This window comes from Furipterus horrens, unplaced genomic scaffold (assembly GCF_987537825.1).
Source record: "Furipterus horrens unplaced genomic scaffold, mFurHor1.1.pri manual_scaffold_5, whole genome shotgun sequence".
Taxonomy (NCBI): Eukaryota; Metazoa; Chordata; class Mammalia; order Chiroptera; family Furipteridae; genus Furipterus; species Furipterus horrens.
This window is the reverse complement of record NW_028327175.1, coordinates 199,561,273-199,580,913: the sequence shown is the minus strand read 5'-3', so window position 1 is coordinate 199,580,913 and position 19,641 is coordinate 199,561,273. Positions and strand designations below refer to the sequence as shown.

The 19,641-nt window shown below is 49.4% G+C and overlaps 1 long non-coding RNA gene across 1 annotated transcript; it reads left to right on the top strand.

Annotated features, from left to right (window-relative positions):
• The first annotated feature begins 19,002 nt into the window (after positions 1-19,002).
• LOC150010769 (uncharacterized) lies at positions 19,003-19,389 on the top strand. The gene is made up of 2 exons (XR_016511421.1): positions 19,003-19,182; positions 19,267-19,389. It is a non-coding gene; the product is annotated as an uncharacterized LOC150010769 (long non-coding RNA).
• Positions 19,390-19,641: the final 252 nt, after the last annotated feature.

Genomic DNA, 19,641 nt, shown 5'->3' with positions numbered 1-19,641 from the left:
AATATCATCCCAACTTTGCAAAAAATTAATTATGTATGCTCATGATAAAAAAATACTCCAAAGAGAGGGAAAGGCTGGAAGCCCCACACCGACACGCCTAGACGGTCTGTGAGAGGCGGACAGAGCGTTCTGTCGGGAACAAAGCCTGTGGCCTGAGTCCGCCCGGGTCAGAATCACGGCTCAGCCCCCTGGAGCTGTGCAGTCTCGGTAAAGCTTCTTCTCCTTTTTGTGTTTATGAAATTGTCTAATACAAGTACGTATTGCTTTCAAAATGCGGAAAAAGGAAAGAAGAGAAAGTGATGGAGAAACAAGACTGGAGGTAACAGGGGAGGAAAGGAGTGTAGGTGGAAAAATTCCCCAACGTGGCTGAAGCAGAAAAGGGAAGGTGTTGACTCACAGAATCCAAAAGTTTGCAGGAGGGTTGGCTTAAAGCAGGGCTCACATGATGGCCTCCCCAACCTCATTTTCTCTGCTTCTCGGTTCACTACGTGGCTCTTCCTGGGCTTTGGGCTTCCTCCTGCGGTAGCCCGAGACCTCACCTGGTCCTCAGCATCCTTCTCGCTTCACAGTCCACGGGAGTTTCCCAGAATTCCCAAAGAAAATCTCAGGGGTTCTGTCACATGCCCATCTTTCAACCAATCAGAGTGGCCAGGGGACAATACGATGCTCTGATCGGCTTAAGCACGGATCACTCAACATTCTGAGTCAAGCATGGGGTCCGTGTACCCAGAACCATAGGGACTGAGAGCAAGTGAAGGGGTGATTTTCTAATGGGAAATACTGGCTGGCGCTGAACCGAAGATGCTCTTTGTCTTGGAAAGGAGGTGTCGTCACAACTCTGCAGCTGCTTAGAGGGCATCTGTGTAACATCCTCGCCCATCTTAGAGTACAGTTTTGGGGACCTTTGTTTTTACGCCGAGAGTGGAGGTGGCTGTACTGATTTTTCCTGAACCAAGACTGTTCTCAGCACGTCGAACCTTTCAGGCTCCCTGGTAATGGCCCTCAGTTCGGGCCGTCAGCATCTCACATAAAAAGGAGGTCATTACACGCCCCTTCTCAACTGCCCGAGGCTATCAACGGCCTGAGTGTCATTGGGAGGCGCAGGGAAGGTACCCCCGAGGCGGCCCTCAGGGGACAGGGGATCTCCATTTCACCGGAACTCAAACACAGGGTCTGCGAGGTCTCTTAGGACCTCCCCAGGAAGACAGGTCTGCCAATAATCTTGCCCATTTGCTGAAAGGCTTATCATTCTTAATTTTACAGCTGGAGCTGCTCATCCCAATTCAATATCCTTGAACTAAACAGAGTCCCCACTTTATGGCTGTTGTGAAACTGTATTCTTGGAACAATGACAAACTCTGACTCCTCTAACATCACGGCCAGTGGGACCCACTGCGTCACTGGGGTTGGCAATAAAAACAGGTTGAATATTAAGCAGATACACCTGCGTCTCAGGCGTCCTTCAGGTGCCAGAAGTGAGACTGATTGTGGGGACCAGGCCCCATGCACCAGGAGGAAGAAAAGGAGTGGAATTCCCTCGGGACGCCGGGGCCTCGGGGAGCACAGATCAAGTAAATGTCCCTTCCGAGCTGGGTGTCTTTCCCCCTGGCAGTGAAATGCTCCAGCTTCCTTGGACTGTGACGATGAAGGGACCTTTAGCCCCACCTTAGTCAACACGTGAGGAAGTATACAGCCCGGCCAGGAGCCCATGAAGAAGAAGGCACGACACCAGGCCATAGGCACCTTGTCACTTCCTTAAGCACACGGGACGTCAGTCGCTTGGCCCTTTCATTGTCACCACGCCTGCTGCGCCTCTGCTTCTCCCACGCGCAGTGGGCTGCCCGGTTACTTGAAAAGAGACAGGTTTTCAAAGCAAAATACTGCCAACGTCATACAGTATTGCTCATGTTCATGCTGCATCCTTGCTGTGCTAGGTCCTGCGCTGGGTGGGGTTACATCACCTTGCGACCTCACAACCGCTCTCCATAGTAGGCTTCACGGTTACCATTGGCAACGGCACGAAGCCGAGGCTCTGGCTCGTTAACTGACCTGTCCCAAGCCATTCAGCTCTATCGATGAAACGGAACTTCTGAAGTGAAACCTGCCAATACCAAATGGGGTCTTTCTTCCCTCCTTCTCAATAACTGACAGAAATGCATGTATTTCCTTTAAATTGATTTTGGCAGAAGTTAGGTCGACTACATTCTTGTCTCTGCTTTCTAAATCTGGCAGCCTCCGTGACGTTACAAGCCTACTACTTGGGGGGACTAGTTGTCTGAGGGAATCCAGTCTTCTCAGTCCATTCCACAGCAGCCTTCCAGAACCTTCCAGGGGAGTCCTCGCCCTGAGGTGTTAGCAATACCACCTAAAAACATCTCTCCTTTCCTCCATCAGAGCATCCTTGCCTCGCCTTCGTCCAGCTTGTCTCTTGGCTCCGCAGTGCCCATAACCAGAACAAGACAGGCCTGTGGCGTGAACGCCCTGCTTGCCCCTAATCTGGCGGGAAACGCTAATAAACTACTTTGCAATTTTATACTTAGAGGCAAGCACAAGGTTGGAACCAGCTGTTTGAAAAACAAATAGCTTTAAAACCCATGGTGGACTGATGACCTCACACAGGAAACTGGCTGGGTTCACGCCCTTGGAGGGGACAGTGGTGGGTCCCCATTAGACAAGCTGCTCCTTGGAAGCCAGGCACAGGCTGGCTTGGGGACCGTGGCTATGGCTGTGCCCTGACAGCCACATCTGTTTGTAACTCTTAGGGGGAATGGGGTTGGGTTTTCCATTCTTTAACTAGAGAAAAAGGAAGAAAAGCAAAGAAACCATTTCCTGTCAGTGAAGTCCTGTGCTTCTAGCTCCGTTAGCTTCTCTCTCGTTGAAAAAAGAAATGCTTTTCAAGAACCATTCGAAGGAGGCTGTACCCGGGATTTGGAACTGGCATTTGAAAACGTCGCCTCTAGGGATCAACTCAAAAAACCACCCACTGCTCTGGGGACAAGTTTTGGCTCTGTCCCTTCTTTACACACTGAGCACATTCTCCCAGCCCTGGGCTATCACAGCCGGACGCGTCCCTTGCTCCCTCATTTACATCCTGCAAGAGGTGACACGCGGACCGTGGTCTATCACCTGAACGGGACACTTGAAACTCCTTGAAAAAGAACCCGAGGAACAATGACAATTTCCCCACAGTAATCGAATCTTCCAAGTTGGTTCAGTGACTGCCTGGTTCACTGAACCAACAACCTTTTGAGTCCGTACTGCGTGCCAGATTCTGCCAGAAGTTCTGAGGGTTTGAAGATAATACAAGAGCCATTACCCGGACTCAAGCCTGCCGCCCGTCAGAGGAGGCAGACCAAGAAAGACCCTTGAGGGCCCCATGCTAAGGAAGGCCTCCGATGCTCAGGATGCAGGAGGACCAGCCCGGGGCTGTGGGGCTTGGGGAAGTGACCAAAGATGGCTTCCTAGAGGAGGTAACCCAGTCTGAACTTTGAAGAGCACCAAGGAGCTAGCAAACGTGTTTAAGACAGAAGCAGCAGCCTGTAACAAGGTGCAGGAGGGAGAAAGGGGTGCACAGGAGCGGGGACCTGGGGCGCTGGGTGGAGGTACCACAGGAGAGCGGGGCGCAGGGCAGGTCCCGGCGCTGGCTGCTGGCCTCACTGCCCCTGGGATGGGTCCCTCATCAGAAGCGTTGCCAACGTTTTTGATCCGTGCTAAGCTCAGGGTCATGGTAATGTCATTTCTCTTATGAGAACTTATTTACTTTTCGAGAATCCAGCTTCATGTTAATCCATAATTCGCAACGTGTCAAAGATACTACAAACCACAAAGTCTGTGTTCGTCCTGAAACTAGAAAGATATTGAGTTTTCTAAATTATATTTTTGTATCGCTGTTCCTCCCCAAATGAATCTGAGGCAATTTAATTAAAAAAAAAAAAAAAAAAAAAAAAAGAGAGCGAGAAGGGGAGGGAGGTTTTGTGTTTCTGTTTGTTTGTTTTTATCAAGAGAAAGAAAAATGGGGAAAGAGCTAAGATAAAAAAAAAAAAAAAAAAGGAAAATTTAGTATAAGAAATGCATATGTCCAGATCCAAAAATTGACTCATTTTGGTCCACAATTTTGTCCCCAAGCTTCCTGGATGTCAAGGCAAAAAGGAAAATATAATCAGCTAACAAAGGTGCCTTATTCATAAGGAAAAAATACGTTATAAAATCAAAGGTTTGGGGATTTTAAATCTAACAAAAATTCACCCGAGTTATCACAAAAGTGGCAGATGGTAGAGCGGGTAACGTCCCCAACGAGACCCCTAGGACAAAGACAAAGCAAACGGTTGGCACACCAGAGACACCATTCTATCAGTCCAGAATGCCTTCTTGGGCCCTTTGTCTGGAAAAGAGCGCACTTTCCTCTGGGCACCAAACCCCCGCCTCTCCGCGGTCCTGGAGCTGCCCGTGAGCACCCCTCGTCCCTCCCACCAGAGGCTCTGCCTCCCCCCAAACCACGGGGGAACCACGGAAGCGTGGAGCGTTGCTTTTGCTCATGCGTCTGCGGACTGATCATTTAGTCTGGGCTCAGCCGAGCAGCACTTCTGGTCTCGGCTGGGTCCTTCGCAAGCCTGGGCACCGTGGCTCTGCTCTGCGGGTCTCATAGGACAGCAGAGCCCCAGGGGTGGGAGCAGAAGAAGCACGCGAGTGCTTTTTCCACGCCTCAGCACGTGTCCCATTGGCAAAGCAATCACACGTGGCCAAATGTAGAATCCAGGCGTGGAGACATAGACTGGAATCGTCCACAGGAAGCAGGTGACCCAGCCTGGCCAGACAACAGCAAACCCAAGAGGTCCTCATCGAGCCCGGCGAGGTACTGATACATACATCCTGGGAGGAAGCAGCTCATGTTTCCACTGCGTTGTTCATCGGAGACTACAAGCAGCACCCCCCACCCCCAAATGCCACCATGTTTCAAGAGGGTCTGCTTATTGCAGCAGGAAGTGAGACCAGCATTCAGAGAGAAGCAGGGACAAGAGAGGGTTGGCACGGAGAGAGGCCACATGGTGTGACGTCCCTGCGGCTTTGCTGTGTCTGCCGACCACTCTGATATCTAAACCAGTCCCCGGGCCGCTCCCTTGTCCCTTTTGCTCTCAAGGGCATGGATGTTGGAGCTGGTTCGAGCCCCAGCTCAGCCACTGAAGAACTGTGTGACTCGGAGGCAGGGTGCTTCGTTTCTTTGACCTCAGTTTCTTTATCTCTAAAGTGAGGAGAACAATAGGCTCTCCTCACTGAGCTGTTGTAAGGACAGACTGTGTTAGCACAGGAAAGGCCTGGGGACAGTGCCTGGCACATACATGTGTGATTGTTATTTTTGTGTGGAGGTTCATCTGCTTTGCGTCTCTGTCATCTGCCATAGAGAGATTCCTGGCCACCAGGGTGACTTTAGTGGGTGGTATGCCATTTGGACTTGACGGAAAGACAAGGCTCCCTCACCTGGTAGCGGAGCCTCTAACTTCACCCAAAGCCATCGCGAGCCAAGGGAAAGCGAGCCGGATACGCTCAGCTCGGATGAGCCCAATCTGTGACCGGCCCAGTGGTGCGTTGCCTCTAGTCATCAGGTCTGGAGGACTCTGTGCGTGAGGGCAGTGCTCCGGGGCATTGGGTAACCCACCCGGCCGCCCTCTCCCAGATGTGGGCGAGATTTGCCCAGGGCCCAGGGGAAGGTTTGGGGGCCCCCCCGCTGCCTGAGCTTGTAGACAGGAGAGAGGATGATTGGCTTCTCGATTCTTTCTGGGCAGCAACCACCAATCTGCACCCAGCCAACACGGGGTCCCCAAGAGGACACCCAAGGCCGCTGATGGCCTGGGCTTGCAGCCCGGCTGGAGCCCCTCTCCCCGCGGGCCGGCCACCCGGCCGGGTCTGCTCAGAGAACTGCAGCTCACAGCGTGGCTGGCTCCAGCCTGCGTCCACGTGGCGAATAAAGCTGATCATTGTGCTAGGCCAGCAACATCCTGCCCGTCCCAGAGTTCCCAGTGTGTGTGCGCCCCTGGTCTGCTCTGAATGTTCCCTTTGTCGTGGGCCTTCGCGTGCTGAGGCGCGTTTGCCTTCGCCGTGGCAGTCCCGGGTTAAATAAATACATTAAGGCAACACACTCGGCTCGACACCGGAGCCAGCCTCCATAACTCACGAGCTCACGAGGCCGACGACGGAGCCGCTGCGGTTTTGAGTTCATTTAGAGATGGATTTCTTTGTTCGGTTCCTTCGCGGGAGGATGATACAGCACAGACCTGGGTAGGGTGGGGGGCAGCCGTGCTCCGGCTCAGCGGGCCGCTCTTCTCCCGCAAGACCACCTGAGAGTTTCTGAACCCCGTGCACGTGAACACGGAACATGACCTTCAGCCGGTTGCAGGAGACTGCGCTGACACCAGCACATAAACATACCCTCCAAAGAAAGCCGTGACTAAGCTCAGTGCTGATTTTTATCACTTTTCCAGGGAGCTGGCTTGGTCATCCTGCGCCTTCACAAAACCCATAATATTTAGGAACGCGCCGTGTGGGCCCCAGAGGCTTAAATAAACTCAAGTCTGTGAATGTTTTAATGTAATGGATTACCTTCACATGCGAAGTTCCAGCTCTGCAGGATACTCAATACTGCCAGCATTGTCTGCGTGCCCCTCTTTGGGAGCCGGACGATAGTCCTTCTGAAATATCTATTTCAGACAGTCTTTCAAGAGTAGAAAAGGCTTCTACTCCAATGCCACTGCATATGTTCAAACATTGAAAAATAGGTGAAACTGTGCTTTTTAAAAATATCCAGCATCTCTACTCAAAGACGTTGTGCTTTCAGGGCCAGCAAAAGAATGAGAAGGAAGGTGTTCTTATAATCTAGAAAATCTATACAATTTTCTTTTCTTTTAAAAGCAGAGACAAATGATTTGTTTTCTAGGTATCGCAGATATTCTCAACCAGGGGCAATTTTGCTCCCTCTGTGGACAATTAGCAATGTCTGGAGATACTTTTGGTTGTTACGAGAGAGAGAGAGAGAGAGAGAGAGAGAGAGAGAGAGAGAGAGAGAGAGAGAGAGAGAGAGAGTGTGTGTGTGTGTGTGTGTGTAGCATTTAGTGGGTAGAAATCATGATGCTCTAAAATCCTCCCATGCACAGGACAGCCCCTTCCAGCAGAGACAGTCCCTTCCCAAATGCTAGTAGTGCCACAGCTGAAAACCTTGAAATAGGACACGTGAGGTTGGGTTGTGCATCACCAGGGTGTTCTTAACTGGGTGATTAGAAACTGCCTACCATGCTTCACCTTCCTAAGCACTATCCTCACCTTCCAGCAAAGTTGCTGACTGCTAGATATTGTTTCAAAACTCCCATTCCCACCCTGGCTGGGGAGCTAAGTAGGTTAGAGCGTCATCCCAATACACCAGGGTTGTGGGTTCAATCCCTGGTCAGGGCACATACAGGAGTCAACTGGTGGATGCAGAGATGAGTGGAACATCAAATTGATGTCTCTCTCTCTCTCTCATAAATAAATAAAATTAAAAAAAAATTCCAGGGGACTTCTGGCCACGGTGGAGGCCTAGACAGACACACTGGGTCTCCCTCCACAACCAAGAAGGAACACAACTACCTCAAAACTAGAGACCACCAGGAGTTCCAGAAAACCGAGCTGCATGGAAGTCCAACAAACAAAGATATAAAGAAGAAACACTCACCCAGACAGGCAGGAGGGATGGAGCCAGGGCAGAGAGGATGCGGTGTGGTGATGGCAGCAGTAGCAGTGGCAGTGGCAGCAGCAGTGATAGCATCGGCAGCAGCAGGCCAGCGGAAAGTACAGTCACATGTTTTAAAATGTCAGGAGGGACACCTGGAAGCGCTCCTAGAACCAGACCAGACAGCACAGTTCACAGTCCCAGCGCCGGGGAAAATCAAGCCTCATTGCTTCTGACTGTGCAAACCAGTGGGGGTTGGGGCGGAGGCAGAAACTGCCGACCAGCAAAGTCCGCTTGTTTAAAGGGCCCCCATGGTCCTAGTACATCCACAGGCCCACCCACTCTGGGAACAACGGCCAGGGCAACAGCTAGAGATGTGCCAGTCCCATACGGAAGTGGGAGAGGTGCCTGGAAAAGGGGCGAGTGCTGGGCAGGTGGCATTGTTCCCTCTCAGGCCCCTCCCCCCCACACAGCGCCACAACATGGTGAACTGGGTCACCCTGTGCTGACGAATCCCTAAGGCTCCACCCCTTAGAGCATGACAGGAGTGACAACTCTATCTAAGACACAGAGGCAAACACACACAGGAGCCTGTCAGATGAGGAGACAGAGAAGTATGGCCCAAAAGGAGGAATGGATCAAGATTCCCATGGGAGAACTAAGCGATGAGGAGATAGCCAACTGAACAGACGAGGAGATAGCCAACCTAACAGATGTGGAGTTCAAAACACTGATGATAAAGATGTTCACAGGCTTGACAGATATGCTTAAGTACTGCAAATGCATAACGGAAGAAGTGAAGGCTATGCTAAATGAAACGAAAGAAAATCCACACAAAACCAATGGTGAAGGAAAGGAGAATGGGGTTCAAATCAATGATCTGGACCATAAGGAAGAAAAAACAGTCAACCAGTACAGAATGAGGAAACGAGAATTGAAAAAAACGAGGAAAGGCTTAGGAACCTCTGGGACAACTTTAAATGTGCCAACATCCAAATCATAGGGGTGCCAGAAGGAGAAGAGGAAGAGCAAGAAATGGAAAGCTTCTGTGAAAAAATAATGAAGGAAAACTTCTGTAATTTGGCGAAGGAAATAGACATACAAGTCCAAGAAGCACAGAGAGTCCCAAACAAGCTAGACCCAAAGAGGATCACACCAAGACACATCATAATTAAAATGCCAAAGGTTCAAGATAAAAAATCTTAAAAGCATCCAGAGAACAGCAGAGAGTTACCAACAAAGGGGTGCCTATAAGACTATCAGCTGATTTCTCAAAAGAGACTTTGTAGGCAAGAAGGGACTGGCAAGCAGTATTCAAGGTGATGAAAAGCAAGGACTTACAAACAAGATTACTGCATCCAGCAAAGCTATCATTTAGAATGGAAGGGCAGATGAAGTGCTTCCCAGACAAGGTAAAGCTAAAGGAGGTCATTATCACCAAGCCATTATTATATGAAATGTCAAAGGGACTTATTTACAAAAAAGAAGATCAACACTATGAACATTAAAACAACAACAAACTCACAACTATCAACAACTGAATCTAAAAAATAAAAACGAAATCCAACTAAGCAAACGAGAATAGGAACAGAATCATAGGTGTGGGGATCATTTGGAGGGTTATCAGCTGGAAGGGGGAAGGGCAGAAATGGGGAAATGGTGCAGGGACTAAGAAGCATAATCGGTTGGTACAAAATAGACAGGGGGAAGTTAACAGCAGTATAAGAAAGGGTGAAGCCAAAGAACTTATATGTACAACTCATGGACATGAACTAAGGGGGGTGGGATTCTTGGAGGGAAAGGGGTACTGGGCGGAGGGGAGTAAAGAAAAAAATTGAGGACTACTGTAACAACATAGTCAATAAAATACACTTAAAAAAGGAAAAACTTAAAAAATTCCATTCCCCACTTACCTTAATCACATCGTCATAAAATGCCCACTGATGAGGTTTGCGTGGCTCAAGAGCCAGAGAGCAAAAAAAGCTGCTCACATTTTCCTTTTCCACCTTTTATTCTGAAATAATTTTGACTCACAGACGCTTCTGGAAGAGCAGACAGCCTGCCCCGGTGCGGGGCAACAGTAGTGTCTGAAGCAGAAAACCGCCAGCGGTGCAGTCCCATTAAGTGGCAATCTTGCTTGGATTTTACCAGTTTGCTCAAGTTTTAAATACTAGGACATTTAAAAATGCATTTCCCTCCACCTCCCAAATAAGAAACGTCGTTCCTCAAGAAGTGCTTTCTATGAAAAGCAGCACAATAATGCTCTTCCTGTTCTAAGTGTCCCCCATTGTCAAGGAGGCCAGGGAAGGCGGTCACGGGGGAAAATAACTGGCTTCTAGTTTTCCTAACCAGCCTCCACCCTCTTCAAAACTAAACCCAAGTGAACTTCTTGTTTCCGGTCCCTTATGTTCAAGTTGTCGGTTAACAAGTCCCCCCCAAATCCAAGTATGAAGCATCATGACAAAATGTCACTGCCTCCTCTACCGGCGTGCCCTGCAAGGTGTGTGCTCTACAGCCACCGGGACGCACTCTCCGGGGCTTTCCTGACAAGACACACACACTCCCAGACACACCTACACAAGCATTTACCCACGCACCCACACGCTTAAACACGTAAGCATTCACATACTCACACAGACACTCACATTCCATCCACACACTCACACACATGCACACACTGAGACACACGATCCCAAACACTCACACACACATGGCCACAAACATTCACACACTCACATGCAGTCTCTTACAAATAAAAATTAAAGGGGAGCGCACTGCCCCCGGCCTCCCTGCGGGAAGACACTGTCTCTTCTGCTCTTGCTTCCCAGCCCCTGTGACCTTCAGGGGAGGCAGTGATGGGCATGAGATACCAGGCGCCGCCTTCCCGCTCAGCTTCCTTCCCGACCTTCCGAGAGGAGGCTGGGTAGGGGGTAAAGTGTAAGATGTCCTGGATCAAAAGGAAAAAATGGAAAGCGAGAAGATGGCCAGGACAGGCTGCAGTGGACGGGGCTTCAGCACAGACTTTTGGGGCGCTACCATGAAGGCCAGCGGCCCGTGGGAGGGAAAGCCCCAGAGCAGGAGTCAGCAGAACTGAGTCCAAATGTGGGCCCTACCACTCTGTGGCTGTGTGTCTGCAAAGGTCTGAGTGTCTGAGGCCAAAGTCCTATGTGGAATCCTAGCCCCAAGGCGACAGGGTTGGGAGGAGGGGCCTTTGGGAAGCCACCAGGTCCTGGGGAGGAGCCCTCAGGAATGGGTCTGACGCTGTTAGAAAAGGGACCCCCGAGATCTCCTTTTCTCTACCATGCGAGAGTACGAGAAATCCGCTGCCTGCAAGCCGGAAGGGGGCTCTCACCCGAACTGCGCTGCGCTGGCCCCAATCTCAGACTCTCGGCCCCCAGAACCGTGAGAAACAGAGGTCTGCTGTCTATCAGCCGCCCAGTGAACAGCATTATGGGAGAGCCCGAATGAAGACGGAGGCCTTGGGGAAGGCGTGGAACTAAGCTTTAGTTGCTTTATCTGTAAACCAATGACCTTGGTACCAATCCTGCTAACCGTGGAAGGCGGTTGTGGGGACCACGGCCATGTTTGACGTGAAGATGCCCGTCGGAGGAGGAGAAACAAATACACAGGCTAGGGTCGCTCAGTGCAGGCGAGCAGAGCTACTGCCGCTCCCTCAGCGCGGACGAATCCCAGCTGCAAACGCGCACGGGCGGCGTGACATACCTTTCCTGCAACCCTGCCGAACCAAGCAAATGCGTAGGGATGAGAAGCGTCCAGTCGAGGGTGGGAGCTCCCAGCCCTGGTGGGGGGACAGGGCAGGGGCGACTGGGTCTGACTGAGCTGGCAATATTACGTCTTAAGCTTGGGGAGAAGGTGATGACCACCCCTTCCATTATTCTTGATACATTCTTGTATGCCTTTAACATTTCAAAATGCACAAGATTTGTAAAAGGTTCCTACCAGTGTCAAAAGGAAGCCAGAGGTGTGGAGTACAGTACTGGGGCCGGTCTGAACGGGGCTCCATCACTTTGTGACCCTGGGTCATTTGCTTGATTGCTCTGTGCTTCAGGTCCTCATCGGTCAAGAGCATCTCCATCACACCTGGGAGGCATCAACAAGGCAATAGACTTGACACATAACCACCTCTCCATACGTGTTAGCTTGTGACTGCTGCACAGAACACACAGGACTGGACGGTCATCACGATGGCTCAGCGACCAACAACAGGGCAGAACTGTGTGTGAATAATACAGACGCATCCGTCTCCCGGCCGCTGTAACGTAATATTCAGAACTCGGAATGAGGCTGTTATTCCAGCCCCAGATTTATGAGCCAGAATCATACTCGAATAACTTGGGTCACTGCACGGCAACATCTTGCGGAGAGATAGTTGAGCCTTTGTTTGGACCCTTGCCAGGAGCCATAAACATTCTTTCCCACTCAGTGAGGTTATGTGTTGTGGCCACGGAGGCATGCTGGCCACCCGAACTCTCACTTTCTGGGCTGTGCCAGATGAACTTGAACATAAGACACCATCAACAGTTTCAAGATTTATCGCAATGAATTCCAACCTCCTGGCCCAAGGCCCATGCAAGTCACGTTACGTACCACCATGTGACGTTCGTTACCTGGCGTAGCCAGCTCACAAAGCACAGTGCCTAGAACAGGGCTCGGCTTCAGGGCCGAACACCAGTGAGACGGACTTGACTTTGAGCATCGTAAGCCACGTTTATATCCCTCTGTTCTCCAGCATTTGAGTCAACGTGGAGAATTTTCTTTTGCCACGGCGCCCTCAAGTTATTCTGTTAAACCTTAAAACATTCCAGTCCCCTGGAGCTAGCCAGCCAGTAGCTCGCATTTCTACTTGATAAAGAGAGCAGAGGAGAGTGGGTAACCACACAAAGCCTCGAAGCGGCCTAGGAAAGGTGAAGGTCACCTGGATGTGCCCTCCGCAGGGCTGGGCATCCCGCGTTTGACCTGTTGTGGGAACGAAAGTGGCTTTCTGTCCTGAAACAGCCCAGTCCTCCCGGCCTCTGCTTGGGCCTATAAATTTCCTTTTTACATGTAGGTCTGTGAAGTACGGTCTTGTGGAGTCAACATCTGGAACTACTCAGGTGGTGTGTCTCTGCCGACTTTATGAACAATAAAAGCAAACCACTGGATGATTCCTGGATATTTAAACTCAGGGCACAGCCATCCTGGTCTTGCTGCTGACAAACACAAGATTTTAATTTTCCCCGCTGGGTCCAAATGCAACAAATGCGGTCGTGAATAGAAGGCTAAGTGTTCTCCTCAAAAATGAGCTACTTGTCTAAGCTATAATTGTGTGACTGTGGGGCACACGCCTCAGAGTTTCCAAAGTTCTCGCAAACCTCTGGTCTGCCCCCAGGCCCCAGCACAGCCCCATTTTAGGGGAACAGAGCGCACTCGGTGGCCGCCTCACTCCAGTCCCTGCCAGAACGGAGAGGAGCCCTATCAACACTGCCGTGGAGACCCCGGCGCCAGCCTCCCTCCTGGAAGCGTTTAATCAGCACTGTTTTTCAATTACACGGGGAAAGGCTTCTCTGAGGTGACCTCTGAACCGTTTGCAGCCAGTCTTCAAGTTTATAAAGGCCCTTAGACATGTCCTCAGGACCAAAGAGAACGAGTCCTTGAGGCCAAGTTAGAGAAAGAAAAAACTAACTGCACAGATTACATCGGGAAATACAGAAAAATACGTGACTTGCCTATGAAAACATCACCTGCCGGTCGCAACGGATTATCGTCGGCAGCCGTCCGTCTCGAGAGACGATGGTGTAGCTTCTTAAGAGTCTATCTGCACCGCCGAGAATGGCTGTGCAGTCCGACTCGGGAGTGACACGGTATCTGTCTCCTCCCGTGTTGAATCGACATCTTGCGATGACGCTGGAGTGTCCTCTCCAGTGAAGCTGAAGCTACAGAGCCTGGGCAGGGTGATATGGAGGGTCTGCTGTTGCCCATGCAGCAGACCCCCCCTCTCTTCGCAGCTGAAGGGTCCAAGGGAAAGACGGAGTCAATACAGCTTGGCTTCAGGTGCGCCGCAGGAGTTGCCGGTGTTGACTACAACGTCAAACCGCCTTAGGGACTCCGGCTCCGGATTTTCTGTCGGGGTTTCCTCCCTTAGCCTTTCCCCTGAAGAGGTATGCCGCAAGGCAGCGGAGGTTTTTTGGAGTCAGAGTTTTCCTTCTCTGATGTGCCCTGACTGGAAGATCGAACCAGCGACACTTAGCTCGCAGGCCGACGCTCAATTCAATCCACTGAGCTAAACCAGCCAGGGCAACGGATTATAAGCTGATGGAAAGAATGCAATGTCATAATATCATCAAGTGCTAGGATACATGGTTGGTTAAGAGTCTCCAGGGAATACCCCAGCAGAACTTTAAACCGGGGCCGGGAGGCACGGTGCTGGCCTACTCCACTCTAAGGAATCATTTTTATTAGTCACCTCTGCATCCTCAGTGCCAAGTACCGTACCTGGGTCTTCATACATGTTTAACTGGGGGATGCAAGCATTAGTAATAGATTTATGACTTTATTGAACAGAACATACCAGGACTGCATAATAATTCTAATGAATTGCCTTGGCACTTGCCTATTCCATGGAGACCCCAAAAGGCGGAAGAAAAGATACTGTGACCCTTCTTACAACTTACTGAGACATAACTATCCCTCCCCCATGCAGAGATTGGGGGCACGGAGGTGACTTCGGAAAACAGCTATTTGGAAGAGGAGCCCCCGCCGTTTCACTCTGCCAAGCAGCCAGGGTGACCTTTGGAAGACGTAGATAATGCAGACACTTCCGGAGCCTCACGAAGGCCCCTCTCACAAGGTGGAAAAGCTCGCCCAGGACCTGCCTCCTGCCTCCTCCTCAGCCACTCGGCATCCCCTCAGCCCCACCATGCCTCGGGCATTCTCTAGCACGTCCTTTTCAAAGGTCAACTCCGTCTTCCCACATGACCTTTGGCTCTGAGCCTCTGCAGGCCAGTTTACGTTCTTTCCTGCTTCTCTACACGACCAACTTCAGAATGTCCTAACATGAATGTCACCTCCTCAGAGAGGTCTTCTCTGATCACTCAGTCTAAAGAAGTCCTGGCCACCCTAGCACGTGGTCCTTAGTATCCCATCAGCCTGGTTATTTTCTTCACGGAGTGGCAGGGGGTCGGGGTCACGGGCAGAAGAGAGACTGTGGGAAACGCAGCTAACAAAGTGTTTGGTTTGGACCAAGTTCAGCAAAGAAGTTCCCATGGTATCTGGGAAACAACCTGGCATCAGACTGGGGAGTCCCAGGGCCAGGTCACGCTGCACTGTGGGGAGGAGGTAGAACCGAGAGGCCTGGAGGCAGGAGCTCTTCTAGCAGCTGCGGAGATGGTCTGGAGTTAGGGAAGGCGATGGGCATAAGGCACGCGAGACGTGATGAAGAACAGGAGATAAAGATGAAGAAGACAATTCCTGATCTCAAGGAACATATCCAGCAGAGGGTGAAGACCGATAGCGAAATAACTAACGTGCAAAGCCCCGTAAGGGAACTCCAAGCCAGACACATCTCAGGAGCGTGGTTCTGCGTGGCTGGCCCCACTTAACGCGCTGCGGACCGGGGAATTTAAATGCCTTTTAGAAACGACGAGAATTCTCGCCACCCGTACGCAGTGTGGTAACTGATGTCCTTCTTCCCTCCTGCTACTACGGCAACAGTCCTCGTCATTCCTCCTCGAGCCTCATGACTTGTCTTTTCAATTGCAGTAAAGTTAGATTTGATTCCCACCCCCCCCTGTTTTCCTTTTAAAATGAGATCAGTCATCCCAACTGTTCTAATAAGAATTCAAAGTGAAGTTTCGGGAAGGCTACATTTCAAGCCTCTTAAGGATCTAGCACAAACTGGAAAGAGTAATTTTTTAAAAAGGTATGCTATTCCTCAGTTGCTGAATCTGATACGAAACTTAAAAAGAAAAACAAGTAGTTATCACAAGTGCACTTTCTTTTCCTAGACAAATATGTGAACATAACTTGCTCTGCAGATTAAGTCAGCGCACACACAGATGGCAAAGGGAAAACTGAAAAGGCAGCAGAACAAATATCGTTGTAGATAACGATTATATATGCACAAGGGGCAGACGGCCAGTTGGTGCCATTACAGCACATGGTGGAAATATTTGCCAAAAGAATTTTTTTTTTTTTGGATCTAGCTCTTAACTCTTATTACCATGATGGAGCTTGAGCACTCTTAAGTAACTAATCGCTGGAGAGGTTTATTAACTGGAGCTCTGTTAGCGTCAGCTGCCGGCTGCTCTCCTTTCCAGGACAGTCACGCTGCCACCAGCACCATTAACCGGGGCCCTTGTGAATGAATTTAGGCCAACAGAGGAGGTGATAAGACGCACGCACTGGCCAGGACAGGCTGCTCTGGGTTCTGATCTCTGACCTACTATGTAGGAGCCTCACGACTCCGGCCAAGCGATTTACCCTCAGTGAGCCTCAGTCCTCTTACCTGGAAGATGTGAGAATGAAGTGAAATGGGAGCCATGTGTCCTGCACCTAAAGCGCCTCAATAAGTGAGAGTCTCCTGTCCCTTCAGGGCCTGAGCAAGATGACGGGGCCTGCGGCCTCAGTGCCAGAGGACCGAGGACCGCAAGCAGCGGGCTGCTGTGGTTATTGTGGGAGAAACGCCGCGATATTGGGGAGAACAAGCACCAGGTTACGGTTTCTTTCCTAGCCCTCTATTAGTGAGTATTGTAGTTGCCAAAAAATTTGCTGGCGGTCATTCTAAAGGCCATGTAATTTTCCGTCTTTTCCAAAAACTAGGGGTAAGTCAAAAAAGTTCAAGAGCCTTTAAACCTATTACTTCTGCAGATAACGAGAAAACAAAAGAGATTATGTTGTAATTAATTCAAAATTTTGGTTTCATTAAGATTACCTGACATCATCAGAGACAGTCATGGGGCTAGAGGAAAATTTTTTTGTGCTTAATAAGCCCCCAAAAGTATTTTTGGCTTCAAAAATCATTTATACTTAACACCCATTTTATAGGTTGGCAGCTGCCTTTTAATGAGTATAAAGTATGAAATGAAATGGGAGAGTTTAACAAAACAGTGCGAGTCCATACATCTATGGAGGAATACCCCACTTTCCCTACGGTCCTTTGCAGGTTCTAACACTTCCCTTTGCAGGATCTCACTGAATCCTCATTAGTTCCCATTAAGCCCATTTAAGTGATGAGAACTCTGAGGTTTAAGGTGTTAAACATCTTGCCCAGCTGGTAAGTAGCAGAGCCTGGGCCCCAAATCAGGTCTTCCAAAGCCAAGATCTGGTCATGACCGCTAAGTTACTTCCCATGATAACTAAGGATATCTAATACCCAAGTTAGAAAATGAAAATCAAGATGTTATTGGCTGAGCTGTGTCGTCCCCCCCCCACATTTATATGTTGAAGGTACTCCCCAGTACTTGCAAACATGACTATATTTGAAGATAGGGCCTTTAAAGAGTTGATTAAGTTAAAGTCAGGCTATAAGGACCGGCCCTAATCCAATCTAAGGGATGTCCTTCTAAGAAGAGGAAGTTTGAACCCACGGAGAGACACCAGGGATATGCCCACACGGAGGAAAGGCCATGTGAGGAAAGAGAGAGAAGGCGGCCCTCTGAAAGCCAAGGAGAGAGGCCTCAGGAGAAACCAGACCTGCTGACACCTGGACTTGGAGCCTCCAGGACTGCAAATAAGTACATTTCTATTGTTTAAGCCCCAATCTGTGGCAGCCCTAGCAAACTCATAAATACACAGCAATATGAGATGAAAGAAAGCTTACCCCCAAAACTCACCTCCCAACATTAATAAACGAACAATGAATTTAACTATATTTGTTCCAGGTTAAAAATCAATATCTATCTATTGACTCTCTCCCCATAAATGCATGTAAATTTTCACCTTGTATGTATCACTCAGGACGCAATTAGGATAGAGAAACCACACAGTACTTTAAACAAGAAATGTTTAACCTAAAGCGTTACTAACCACCCCTCAGGGCTGAAATAGCGGGGGGCTGGCTGCCACTGGGTTCACAGAGCTCTAAGAAGTATAGGAATGGCTGACGGAAGGAGCAGTCACGGGCCCTAGGGCTGGTGTGGGGAGTCCGAGGAAGAGCCCCCACCCCTGCCCACCCTCAGAGCACTGGTGAGCCAAAGGAACTTGCCAGAAATCTGCGCTTTCGGGTGCCAGGGGCAGTACTTCACAGGCAGCGTCTCACTGGAGGGACCATGTTACAAGGTCGTTCCTGGGGACACAGGGGTAACTGGGGGCCATTGCCGTGTACAAGGCAAGCGCTGCGCCCTGGAGAAGCCGTGGACGTCACGCGTTGGAGAAACTGCGTTGCCAGACAGAACCGACCCCTTCCTCCCGCAATGTCTCTCCGGCGCCCTCTAACGACAGAGCTTGTTATTGCGCCAGCTGGCAAAGGGAGGAGAAATTGGAAAGGGCTCTACATTTTTCCAGAGCAGGCAATGAAGGGTGAGTTTGGAGCTGAGGGGCAATAAATTTGCCCCTGGCCCACGACGACTGCCAGGAGCACGTGACCTGAGATTTTTGTCATACTCAGGGAACTCAAGTGCCTGTGCCGATGCTCTGTGCCTAACTGAAGGCAGAACCAAAGAACCTCTTGCTTCTTGGGTAGCCTCTCCAAAGAGCCATAGAATTTTCAAAGAGCAAAGGAAGGAAAAACCGACAGAGGGAGATCCGAGGAAGCGGGCCACCACTACGCAAAGCTGACTGTCCTTAACTGGGATCTCTTTCCCTAAACAACGAATATGTGCTCATGCGGTTGCACAATCTCTAACGTGACCCAACTGCGGAACGGTGTTCCTGGATTTTAATCTCCTGAACTTCCTTGTCCATAAAGTTATGTTTGTTTGAATCACAATATTTACAAGTTAAATATTTAAAACCTCAGTCATCTTGGAATGATCATGCACGAACTTAGTGCCAATATGTTTCTTTCTTAACTAGTTCAATAATTAACTTTGAATGAAAATTTTCTCTAAAGACTTTTAATTATTGAGAGGAGATAGAACAAAAACTGTTGCAGACTTATAGTTTTAGACAATATGAAGTTAGCTTTTTTTTTTTTTTAACCCTTCAACAAAGTTCTGCTTCTTCAAACAAATTAAGATACAGCTCTGAGAAGCTTGCCAAACTTGCAGAGATGATTGACCTGGAACCATGCAATGTTAAAGCTGGACGAATGAGAGCCTGGAGACCATACACGTGTTTCTACCTTTCCTTTAACAGGTGGGGAAACTGAGTCCCCAAACCTTTGCCCCAGATCACGTGAATGGCAACCTTGGGACTAGATCCCAGGTCTTACAACTTTCTCTAAATTTTCTACATGGCTGCCCTGAAAATAAACCATGCTGTACCCTGCAGAGACGAAAGAAAAGGAGGAAGAATCGAGAAAAGCCTGCTTCTTGCTGACACTCTACCAGGTGCCCTGCTGGGACACCCCCCCCCCCCCTTATGAAGAGGTAAGCTGGAGAGAAACCATTTTTCCCATTCTCCTTTCTCCCCAGGGGCCGGTGCCTGGAGTGATCGTATGCAAAGCACTTGAAATGTCTGAATTCTAAAAGGAAACATCTGAAGGCATAGCCTTGATTTAGTATGATGTAAGAGGCAAGAATTTGGATCATAATTTTTTTCTTGTCTTATGGTCTTATTGTTTGTTTCTTTTTGTATTTAGTTACTTTGGTTTGTTTTGGACTTTTAGAAACTTGGACTGTTTAGGCAAGATAATCACTCACACCTCAGGAAAGAACGTACTAATGGTGAGAATTATAAACTAGCAATCAGAATATAATTTTCTCATCTCTTAAAGTTACCCAAGAATTTGGTTACAACTGGGATGCTCATTGGCAATTCTTATTTTTTAAACCATTGTAAACATTTTT